The 12562-nt window shown below is 42.4% G+C and overlaps 1 pseudogene; it reads right to left on the bottom strand.

The window, feature by feature from the left end:
• Positions 1-3017, bottom strand: part of LOC147092639 (NACHT, LRR and PYD domains-containing protein 3-like) — a 326912-nt pseudogene extending 323895 nt beyond the window's left edge.
• Between the last annotated feature and the right edge of the window lie 9545 nt (positions 3018-12562).

Here is a 12562-nt window from a genome sequence, read left to right as displayed (position 1 = left end):
TGGCAAACATTTAAGGATCGCAAGGATGAACTACAGAATTTGTTCATCCCTGTTTGACATAAAAATAAAACAAAAAAGGTGACTCAACATTGGCTAACAAGGGAAATTAGGAATAGCATAAGGTCCAAGGAGAGGACATATAAGTTGGCCAGACAAAGCAGCAAACCTGAGGATTTTGAGCAGTTTACGATTCAGCAAAGGAGGAAAAAGGGATTAATTAAGAGGGGGAAAATTGAGTATGAGAGTAAGCTTTCAGGGAACATAAAAACTGACTGTAAATTCATTCTATATATATGTGAAGAGAAAAATATTGCTAAGGTCATGCGTAGTTCCCTTGAAATCAGAATCAGCGGAAATTATAACGGGGAACAAAGACATGGCAGACCAATTAAATACATACTTTGGTTCGGTCTTTACAAAGGAGGACACAAATAACCTCCCAGAGATGTCGGGGAACATAGGTTCTAATGAGAGGCTGGAACTAAATGAAATCAGTATTTGTAGGGAAATGGTGTTAGGGAAATTGCCGGGATTGAAGGCCGATAAATCCCCAGGGCCTGATAATCTACATCCTAGGGTAATTAAGGAAGTGGCCCTAGAAATAGTAGATGCATTGCTGGTCATCTTCCAAAATTCTATAGACTCTGGAACAGTTCCCATGGATTGGAGGGTAGCTAATGTAACACCGCTATTTAAAAAAGGAGGTAGAGAAAACATGAGGAATTATAGACTGGTAAGGATGACATCGGTAGTGGGGAAAATGCTAGAGTCCATTATAAAAGATGTAATAGCAGAGCACTTGGAAAACAGTGACAGGATCGGAGAAAGTAAACATGGATTTATAAAAGGTAAATCAGGCTTGACTTATCTACTTGAACTTTTTAAGGATGCAACTGGTAGAACAGATAAGGGAGAACCAGTGGATGTGGTGTATTTGGACATTCAGAAGGCTTTCGATAAGGTCCTGCATAAGGGACTCGCATACTAATTTAAAGCACATGGGACTGGGGTAAGGTACTGACTTGGATAGAAAACTGGTTGGCAGACAGGAAGCAAAGAGTTGGAATAAACGGGTCTTTTTTTGAGTGGAAGGTAGTGACTAGTGGGGTACCACAAGGATCGGTGCTAGGACCCCAGTTATTCACAATATATATTAATGATCTAGACGAGGGAAGTAGATGTAATATCTCCAAGTTTGCAGACGACACAAAGCAGGGTGGGTGTGTGTGCTGTGAGAAGGATGCAGAGAATCTCCAGTACGATCTGGACAGGTTGGGCGATGGGACAGATGCATGACAGATGCAGTATCATGTGGATAAATGTGAGGTTATCCACTTTGGTGGCAAAAACAGGAAGGCAGGTTATTATCTGAACGGCAATAGATTGGGAAAAGGGGAAGTGCAACGAGACCTGGGTGCCCTTGTGCACCAGTCGCTGAAGGTAAGCATGCAGGTGCAGCAGGCAGTTAAGAAGGCAATTAGTATGCTGGCCTTCATAGCGAGAGGATTCAAATACAGGAGCAAGGATGTCTTGCTGCAGTTGTACAGGGCCTTGGTGAGACCACACCTTGAGTATTGTGTGCAGTTTTGGTCACCTTAACTGAGGAAGGATGTTCTTGCCATGGAGGGAGTGCAGCGAAGATTCACCAGACTGATACCTGGGATGGCAAGAATGACGTATGAAGAGAGATTGGTTCGATTAGGCTTATATTCGCTAGAGTTCAGAAGAATGAGATGGGATCTCATTGAAGCTTATAAAATTCTAACAGGACTATACAGACTAGATGCAGGAAGGCTGTTCCCAATGGTGGGAGATTCGAGAACCAGGGGTCACAGTCTAAGGATAAGAGGTAAGCCATTTAGGACTGAGATGAGGATAAGTTTCTTCACCGAGAGAGTGGTGGACCTGTGGAATTCTCTACCACAGAAGAAAGTTGAGACCAATTCATTAAATATATTCAAGAAGGTGTTAGATATATGTCTTAATGCTAAGGGGATCGAGGGATATGGGAGCAAGCAGGCAGAGGGTACTAAATTTGGATGATCAGTCATGATCGCATTGAATGGTGGAGCAGGCTCATGGGGCCAAATGGCCTGCTCCTGCTTCTATCGTCTATGTTTCTATGTTTCTATACACAACACTCAATACTACCTCCAGTGTTCGAAATGCTGGCTGGTCCCCATTCGTTATTTAATAAAATAAACAAGTGACTTTATCTCTCACTACTTCAAATCCTCCTTCCTTTATCTTGTCAATAACATTCCATTCACCTTTTCTGTAAAAACATAACTGTTTTTCAGTACAGAACGTGGCCTTCCCTTCGCTTCAGCCTCATATTTCCCTCCTTAAGCAGCCCAGTGCAAAACAATACAGAATTCAACAGCTTGAGGCATTGTTGCGTGGTTAATGCCTAAGTGTTAATATCCTATAAACGTATTTCTATCCGTGTTACTGGTTCCAACCACGGCTATTTTCTGCTCTCCTTTCCCCCCAGAGGTGGTCCCACCCGTTCAATGATGTTCTTCTCTCTGGCACCAGGGAGGCAACTAACTATTCCGGGCCTGCTCAGGGCTGCAGACGAGATTGTTTATTCCATAGAATATACAATCTGCTACAAGTATCGTTCTGCTATTGCTGTGCCCTACCTGCCTCTCACTCTCGCACCACTGGGTGGCCTCCGGCTCCACCATACCTTTGCTCAGGAAGACCCTCCTCTGAGTCACTGTCTCTATCCACATTACAGTCCACAATACCAGTTATCTATTGGACAGATCCAGTACTCAGGGGCTCCCTCCAGCTGTGACTGCGATGCCTTCGAGATGGTCAGTTACTTCCCACTTTGTACTCAGCCCCTGTCCTATTCCCTCTTCCTGTGAGAGCTGCAGGTCCATGCATTAGATCTAGCCATTTTGCCAGGACAGAAATTATACTTTAAAGTATGTTCTGAACCTACCTGTGTCCATTCTCATTCTTTTTGAAGATGTTGCATCTTCTCCCCTGTTTGGATCTTCATCCATGGTGGTGAAAGTCGTTCCCAGATTCTGATGCTCCGTAACAAATATAATATTAATAGAAATGTTAGATAGAAATATTATAATGAGAAGGAGAACGCTGCCTTGTTAATCATGCTATAAAATCCCTCCTTCTCCATCAGTACAGCAGCTGTTAGCTCTGGGATCTCAGAAAACACCACTAATATACAAGTGGTGGATTTGACAGCTATTTTACAATCATAATTCTCCATTTGTGTGTGTGCCCGTGCACGTGCATCCTTGGAAACTATCGATCAGCATCCTTTCCTTTCCCCACTGTGGAAATGTAAAAGCGATTCAGTTAAGTTATAAATCCTTTGAGACTTTGTAAAATTCAACACTTTGCTCTTTCCCTAATGCTGCCACTAGTGTAATAAATACACAACAGCACCAAGAGAGGGGCAAGGAGGTTGTATGTGAATTTATTAGCAGTAATGTAAAAGGGAACTCTAACGCCTTTTATAAACATATAAACATTGAAAGAATAGCCCAAGAAAAGGTAGGGCCGATTTGGGATGAAAAAGGCAATCATCTTGTGGGAGCAGATGACATGGCTGAGGTACTAAATTAACACTTTGCATCCGTATTCACTATATTGCTGCCAATCGTACAGTAAAGGAGGAGGTGGTTGAGAAATGGGAGAGGATATCAATAGATTAGGACGATGTACTAAAACGGATTGCAGGGATAAAAGTAGAAAGTCACCCGCTCTGACACACACTTCCAATCCTTGGTTATGGAAGAGGTGCCAGAGGACCAGAGGGTTGCAAACGTTACTTCCCTCTTTAAAAATGGAGAGAGTGATGAACCAAATAAGTACAGGCAACTCAGCTTAACATCGGTATTGAGGAAGCTTCTAGGGACAAAAATCCGAATAAAAATTAATTGTCACTTGGAAGAACATGGGTTAATTAGTAACAGCCAAAATGGGTCTTTTTTTGAAAGGCAAATCAAACCTGCCTCACTTGATTGAGTTAATCAATGAAACAAGAGAGGATTGATGAAAGTAGTGCACTTGATTTTGTGTCTATAGACTTTCAGAAGGCGTTTGCTGAAGTATCTCATAATAGACTGGTTCACAAAATTGAAGCCAATGATATTATAAGAGTAGTGGCAGCATGGATTCTAAACTGGAGAAGGGACAGAAAGCAGAAAGTAGTTGTGAACAGGAGGAAAGTATACCGTGTCCCCAGGGGCCGGTATTAGGAGCACTGCTCTTTTTGATATCAATTATTGACCCGGACCTGGGTATATAGGGCATAATTTAAAAGTTTGTAGATGACATGAATCTCAGAAAAAGTCGTAAACCGTGAGCAGGGTAGCAGAAGACTTCAGGAGGAAATAGACCATCTGGTGAAATGGGCAGACACATGGCAGGAGAAATTTAGTGCAGAGAAGTCTGAAGTGCTGCATTTTGGAAAGAAGAATGAGGCAATGCAATATTAACTAACTGATACAATTTAAAGGGGTTGCAGGAACAGAAAAACTTGGGGGTATATTTACAGAAATCATTGAAGGTGGCAGGACAGGACGATAAGGCTTTCAGAAAAGAATACAGAAAGAGTTAAAGTTTCAGGTCAATGACCTTTAGTCAGAACCTGAAATGTTAATTCTGTGTCTCTCTCCAGATGCTGTTTAACCTGCTGAGTGTTTCCATATGATTTTATTTTTATTTCAGATTTCCAGCATTTGCAGTATTTTGCTTTAATATTTAATAGCTAATTGAAGTACAGCATAATCCAAACCCATCCCATGTTCTCTGCACCAAATGTTGTTACAGACTCGTGAAATGTTACCCAAAATAATGGACCTATATTAACCAGCTGGATAATATTCCTCTTCAACAGTTTTTTGTGTTATCACACACCTCCATGTTAAAAATTCCCATTGTGGTACGATGGCACTGTGGTACAGGGGGCCCTCCAAGCGGGGGTAGAAGGAAGGAATGTGGTAGTAGTAGGAGACAGTAAATAGTGCATTAGATAGGGAATTAAACTAAAAAAGGTGGGTCAGGTGAGGGGAAGTTTATAAATTTAAAGACAAGGGTGAAGGCAATAGAGCAGCGTAACGATTTGGGTAAAATAAGCAGAGTGTGACAGGAAGGGACAAAGAGTTTAATGGTAGCAGTACAGCAGAGAATAAAGTCAAAGCAGGGAGTAATGGTAAACAAAAGAATTAAAGGCTCTCTATCTGATTGCATGAAGCATTCGTATAAAGAAAGACAAACTAATGGCAGACATAGAAATAAATTGGTTTGATGTAATAGCCATTACAGCAGAAACATGGTTGCAAAGTGGCCAAGGTTGGGAACTAAATGTTCCAGGGTACTTGACGTTTCAAAAAGACAGGCAGATTGGAAAAGGGGGGGAGTAGCCCTGATAATAAAGGATGGCATAAGGACAGTAGTGAGAAAGGATCTCAGCTCCGAAGATCAGTAAGTTGAATCAGTATGGGTGGACATAAGGAATAACAAGCGGCAGAAAATACTGGTAGGAGTAATATATAGGCCACCTACAGTAGCTATACCATTGGATAGAATATTAATCAAGAAATAGTAGTAGCTTGCAACAAAGGTAATGCAATATTCTTGGGGTACTTTCATCTTCATATAGACTGGAAAAATCAAATTGGCAAAAGTAGTCTGGAGGACGAATGCATTCGGGACAGTTTCCTCGAACAATTTGTCATGGAACCAACAGGGAACAGACTATTTTAGATGTTGCATTGTGTGATGAGACAGGGTTAATTAGCAATCACATAGTAAAGTATCCTCTGGGGCAGAGTGATCATAATATGATAAAATTTTACAGTAATTTTGAAAGTGACTGCCTAAGTTGGAAACTAGCGTCTTAAACATAAATAAAGCCAATTATATAGGTATGAGGGGCGAGTTGGCTAAGGTAGAGTGAAAAAATAGACTGAAAGATGTTGCGGTAGATAAGCAGTGGCTAGCATTTAAAGAAATATTTCAATTCTCAACAAAAATACATTATATTGAGAAACAAAAACTCCAGCAGAAAAGTGATCCGACCGTGGCTAACTAAATAAGTTAAGGATAGTATTAGATTGAAAGAAGAAGCTTATAATGTTGCAAACAATAAGCCTGAGGAATGGGAGAGTTTCAGAAACCAGCAAAGGTTGACCAAACAATTGTTAGAAAGGGAAAAAATAGAACAAAATAAAACTAGCAAGAAATATAAAAGCAGATTGTAAGAGTATGTAAAAAGGAAAAGAGTAGCAAAAGTAAACGTTGGTCACTTAGAGGCTGAGAAATGAGAAATTATAATGGGGAATAAGGAAATGGCAAAATGTTAAACAAATATTCACAGTAGAAGACACAAAAAGCATACCAAAAATGGTGGAGAACCTAGGGTCTAATGAGGATGAGAAACTTAACGTAATTAATGTAAGTAAAGAAAAAGTATTAGAGAAGTTAAGGGGACTAAAAGCCAACAAATCCACTGGACCTGACGGCCTACAACACAGAGTTCTAAAAGAGGTGGCTGAAGAGATAGTGGATGCGTTGGGTTTGATCTTCCAAAATTCCCTAGATTCAGGAATGGTCCCAGCGGACTGGAAGCTCGCAAATATAACCCTGCTATTCAAGAACGGGGGAAGAGAGAAAGCATGGAACAACAGGTCAGTGAGCCAGACGTCGGAAAATGCTGGACTCCATTATTAAGGGAGTGGTATGAGGGCATTAGATTATCATAATATGATCAGGCAGAATGGTAAGGATCTGGAACCCATTGCCAATGGAAGTGGTAGAAGCGGAGACACTCACTATATTCAAGCCAAGACTGGATAGGCACTTGAGGGAAATAAACTTGCAGGGCTATGGGGATAGAGTGGGGGAATGGGATTGACTGGTGCCGTGGAATTGATGGGCCGAATGGTCACCTTCTGTGCCGTTATGACTCTATTAGCATCGATAGAGGATTGGTTAATGGACAGCAAATAGAGAGTAGGGATAAACAGGTCATTTTCAGCTTGGCAGGCTGTAACTAGTTGGGTGCCACAAGGATTATAGAAGCATAGAAACATAGAAGATAGGAGCAGGAGTAGGCCATTCTGCCCTTCTAGCCCGCTCTGCCATTCAATGAGATCATGGCTGATCATCCAAATTCAGTTCCCTGTCCCTGCTTTATCCCCATATCCCTTGATCCCTTTAACCTCAAGAAATATATCCAGCTCCTTCTTGAATATATTTAATGATTTGTCCACAACTGCCCTACGTGGGAAAGAATTCCAGAGGTTCACCACTCTCTGGGTGAAGAGATTCCTCCTCATCTCAGTCCTAAATGGCTTACCCCTTATACTTTGGCTGTGACCCCTGGTTCTGGACTCCCCCACCAGTGATTGGACATCTGCTATTTACAATCTATATTAATGACGTAGATGAAGGAACCGAGTGCAATGTATCCAGGTTTGCTGATTATACAAAGCTAGGTGGGAAAGTAAGCTATGAGCACGAAGAGCAGACAAAGAGGTATTGTCAGAAATTAAACAAATACTTTGTGTTTGTCTTCACAGAAGACGATGGAAATAAATTCCCAGAAATAGTGGAGAACCAAGTCTCTAGGGAGAATGAGGAATTGAATGAAATTTGTATTCGTGGTATTGTACCCTGTAAGTTTGGATCAACTTTTCATGTATATTATAGTTGTGTCAGAAGCCAAGCTATTAAAATGTTACTGTAACTGCAAGGCATGATGGGATGCTTGACCAAAACCAGACCAAAGCATGGTGTCAGCATTTAGCAGCAGCAGTAGTTGTAATAAAGTTTCTTCACGAAACCTTGAATCATGAACAATGAACAAAGATAATGGTAACTGGAGACTGGATAAGATAAAAAATACTGCAGAAAGGCAGAAGTAAGGACCTTGGGTCTGGGACAGTTGAGATAGCGGGAAGCATCTGCCAAAGCCTACGTAAACGGTAATTAACAGTTGATTATTTATAAATAAACTGCCATGACCATTGGAAATTTGTGAGACTTCTGTACGCTGAAGGCGCTCCCCTGCATGCTTGTAATAAAGCTTTCTCATATCACAGCCTACCCGGGACTCTGAGTGGTTTCTTTCCACAACAATTAGTAAAAAAAACGTACTGGAGAAATTAATGGGACTGAAAGCCAATCAGTCCCCTGGACCAGATGATCTACATCCTAGGGTTTTATAAGAGGTGTCTATGGAGACATTTGATGCATTGGTTGTCATTTTCAAAAATTCCAGATTCAGAACAGTTCCCACGGATTAGAAAGTAGCAAATGTAACCCGACAATTTAAGAAAGGAGGAAGAGAGAAAAGGGTGAATTACAGACTAATTAGCCTGACGTCAGTAGCAGTGAAAATGCTAAAATCTATTATTAAGGACGTGGTAACAGAGCACTTAGAAAATAATAATAGGATTGGGCAGAGTCAACACGGATTTATGAAAGGGAAATCCTGTTTTACAAATCTGTTAGAGATTTTGAGGTTATTACTCGCAGAAAAAATAAGTGGGAACCAGTGGATGTGGTGTATTTGGATTTTCAGAAGGCATTGAATAATATACCACACAAGAGGTTATTAAACAACATTATGGCTCTTAGGATTCGGGGTAATATACTAGCATGGCTGGATGATTGGTTAACTGTCAGAAAACAGAGTGTAGGAATAAACGGGTCATTTTCGGGTTGGCAGGCTTTAACTATGGCGGCAGCACAAGAATCACTGCTTGGGCCTCAGCTATTCAAAATCTACATCAATGATTTGGATGAGGGGACCAAATGTTGGATACCCAAGTTTGCTGACGATACAGAGCTGGGTGGAAGTGTAAGTTGTGAGGAGGATGCAAGGAGGCTTCAAGGAGATATAGACAGATTAAGTGAGTAGGCAAGAACATGGCAAATGGAATATAACGTGGAGAAATGAAAAGTTATCCATTTAGTAGGAAAAATAGAAAAGTAGATTATTTTTAAACATGAGAGATTGGGACATGTTGGTGTTCTGAGGGACCTGGGTTTCCTTGTACACCAATCACTGAAAGTTAACATGCAGGTACGGCAGCCAATTCGGAGATCAAATGGAATGTTGGCCTTTAACACAAGTGGATTTAATTATGAGTAAAGCCATCTTACTGCAAGTATATAGGGCTCTGGTAAGACTACACCTGGAATATTGTGCATACTTTAGGTCTCCTTACCCAAGGAAGGATATACCTGCCATAGAATCATAGAAATTTACAGCACAGAAGGAGGCCATTTGGACCATCTTTCCGTGCCGGCTGACAAAAAGCTATCCACCCTAATCCCACTATTCAGCGCCTGGTACATAGCCTTGTAGGTAACGGCATTTCAAGTGTTTATCCAAGCACTTTTTAAATGTGATGAGGGTCTCTGCCTCTACCACCATTTCAGACAGTGAGTTCCAGAACACCCACCACCCGCTGGGTGAAAAAGATTATCCTGCAATCCCCTCTAAACTTTAAATGTACGCACCCTGGTTAATGGCCCGTCTGCTAAGGGAAATAGTTCTTTCCTATCCACTCTAGCTAGGCCGCTAAAAGAAAACAACCCCAACCTCTCCAATCATTCTTCATAGCTAAACTTCTCCAGTCCGGGCAACATCCTCGTAAGTCTCGTCTGTACACTCCCTAGTGCAATCACATCTTTCCTTTAGCGATCTGTGGACATGCACTTATCAATGTCCTACCATTCATTGTGTATTTTCTTGCCTTGTTAGCCCTGCGCAAATGCATTACCTCGCACGTGTCCGGATTGAATATCATTTGACACTTTTCTGCCCACTTGCCCAGTCCATTCATATCGTCCTGTAGTTTGCAGCTTTCTTCTTCATTATCCATCGCACTGCCAATTTTTGTATCACCTGCAAACTTCTAAATCATACCCCCTACATTCATGTCTAAATCATTGATATATATCACAAAAAGCAAGGGACCTAGTACCGAGCCCTGCAGAACCCCACTGGAAACAGCCTGCCAGTCACAAAAACGCCCATCAACCATAACACTCTGCTTCCTACTTCTGAGCCAATTTTGGATCCAACTTCACACTGTGCCTTGGATCCCATGGGCTATTACTTTTCTGATCAGTCTTCCATGTGGTAATTTATCAAAAGCCTTGCTAAAATCCATCTACACTACATCAATCGCACAACCCTTATCAACCCTCCTTGTTACCTCCTCCAAAAATTCAATCCCCTTAACAAATCCACGCTGACAGCCCTTGCGTAATCTGTGTCTTTCTAAATGAAGATTTATCCTGTCCCTCAGAACATTTTCCAATATTTTTCCCACTAGCGAGGTTAGGCTTACTGGCCTGAAATTACTCTGACTATCCCTTTCTCCTTTTTTAAACAACGGCCCCACTTTAGTAGTCCACCAGTCCTCTGGCACCATACCTGTATCCAGAGAGGATTAGAAAATGTTTGTCAGAGCCTCTGCTAGTTCTTCCCTTTGAGGGAGTGGAACGAAAGTTCACCAGAGTAGTTCCTGGGATGGAGGAATTAGCCTATGAGGAGAGATTGAGTAGACTAGGCCTATATTCTCTAGAGTTCAGAAAAATGAGACGTAATCTCACAGAAACATACAAAATTCCTACAGGGCTTGACGGGGTAGATGCAGGGAGAATGTTACCCCTTGTTCGAGACACTAGAACCAGAGATCACAGTCTCAGAATAAGTGGTCGGCCATTTAGGACTGAGATGAGGAGAAATGTCTTCACTTAGAGGGTGGAGGAGGCTCTGTCGTTGAATATATTCAAGACAGAGATCGATAGGTTTTTGAATATTAAGGGAATCAAGGGACATGGGGATAGTGCAGGAAAGTGGAAATGAGGTAATATATCAGCTGTGATCTTATTGAATGGCAGAGCAGGCTCGAAGTGCCAAATGGACTCCTCCTTCTCCTATTTCTCATGCTCTTAAAGAATTGTGTTTTAGGCAGCTCCTCCAGGAGCAGAGGGCGACAGAGATGTTTAGGTATGGAATTTCAGAGCCGGGACAGCTGAAGGCACGGATGGGGAGAGGGTGAAATGCACAAGAGATCAGAATCGGAGAAACAGAGAGATCTTGGAGGTGGGGGAGTGTAGGACTGGAGAAGTTTACAGAGACAGGAAGGGACAAGACCATGAAGGTGTTTAAATGAGGATGGGTGCTTTATTTTGGAGGTGCTGGGGGACCGGGAGCCAATGTAGGTTCACAAGGACAGGGGTGAGCGGTGAGCACGGCCTTGATGCATTAAAGTTTATGGAGGGTGAAAGGATCAAAGCCGACCAGGAAAGCATTGGAACATTCAAGTCTCCAGGTGACAAAAGACACTGATTGGGACGGGGAGCAAACAGAATTCCTGGCAGGGGCTGAAGACCCTGTCTTCGGTCTTTCCCAATGTTTAATTGTAGAAATGTGCAGTTCATCACAGATGGATGTCAGACTAGCAGCGTGACAAAGCAGGGGCAGTGGAGGGTTCGCGTGTGGCCTGTGATGGTGTTTATGCTCCACCTGAGCCTGCTGCCAGCGCTCTTCATCTAAACCCGTCAGCATAACCTTATATTCCTTTCTCCCTCATACCTTTATCAAACATCTCATTCAATGATTTTGTTTTGCCGTGAGGCTCTGCAATATGGCACTTGCCTTCTGACCGACCATGTACAATTCAAGTGATATTGTTCCTCCACCCACACTGGCCCAGCTCCCCCTCCCCCCCATTGGCCCAGCCCCCTGCCCCTCCCCACTGTCTGAGGGGTTGGGCGTCCAGCGGGCAAAGGGGTTGTGTCAGTGCAGTTTGGGTAGAGGCAGAGGAAAGGGTGGGAGTGGCATTGGGGAGCGTGGGCACAGGAATGTATTGCACTCTGGACAGTCTTTCCTTGACTTTAATGGACAGTGTATAAGGGATAAAACATGCATCTCTTTTAATATCCAAACCAACTCCTAATATTATTACTAACAGCAAAATACTGGAGGTGCTGGGAATTTGATATAAAATCTGAAAATGCTGGACACACTCAGCGGGTGAGGCAAGGTCTGTGGGGAGGGAAACGGTGGGGTTAACGGTTCAGGTCAAATACCTTTCCTGAGATCAGGTTCAGGATCTGAAACATTAACCCCACCTTCCTCTCCCCACAGTCGCTGCCTGACCCGCTGAGTGTTTCCAACATTTTCAGCTTTTATTTCTAATATTTTACTCATCCCCATTTCAGACTATATTCTGTGTTTTACTTGATTTTTTTATTAGCATTTCAGAATATATTGGGAATCTGATGCTCGCTGTGTACCTGACGTTGATTTTGGAAGCACATTCCCTGCTTGCTTTGACCAGTGTTGTTCTACTTCTGTATTGTGAATGTCTGTGACCATTGAAACAGGAGGCAAGCACTCACCCGGCGTTTAATGGATTTCACTGTCCTCAGTACTAAACACTGGGAATGCCCAAAGTTAATGAAGCTGTGGTCACCATTCACTATCTGACAATGCTCCATACCCGCTGGTCACAGGCCACGCTCATCTTTGAGGGTTGTCTCTGCACCGTGT

This window comes from Somniosus microcephalus, unplaced genomic scaffold (assembly GCF_052327205.1).
Source record: "Somniosus microcephalus isolate GS21.2 unplaced genomic scaffold, FLI_Smic_1.0 unresolved_chr2, whole genome shotgun sequence".
Lineage (NCBI taxonomy): Eukaryota > Metazoa > Chordata > Chondrichthyes > Squaliformes > Somniosidae > Somniosus > Somniosus microcephalus.
This window is presented reverse-complemented; position numbering and strand designations above follow the sequence as displayed.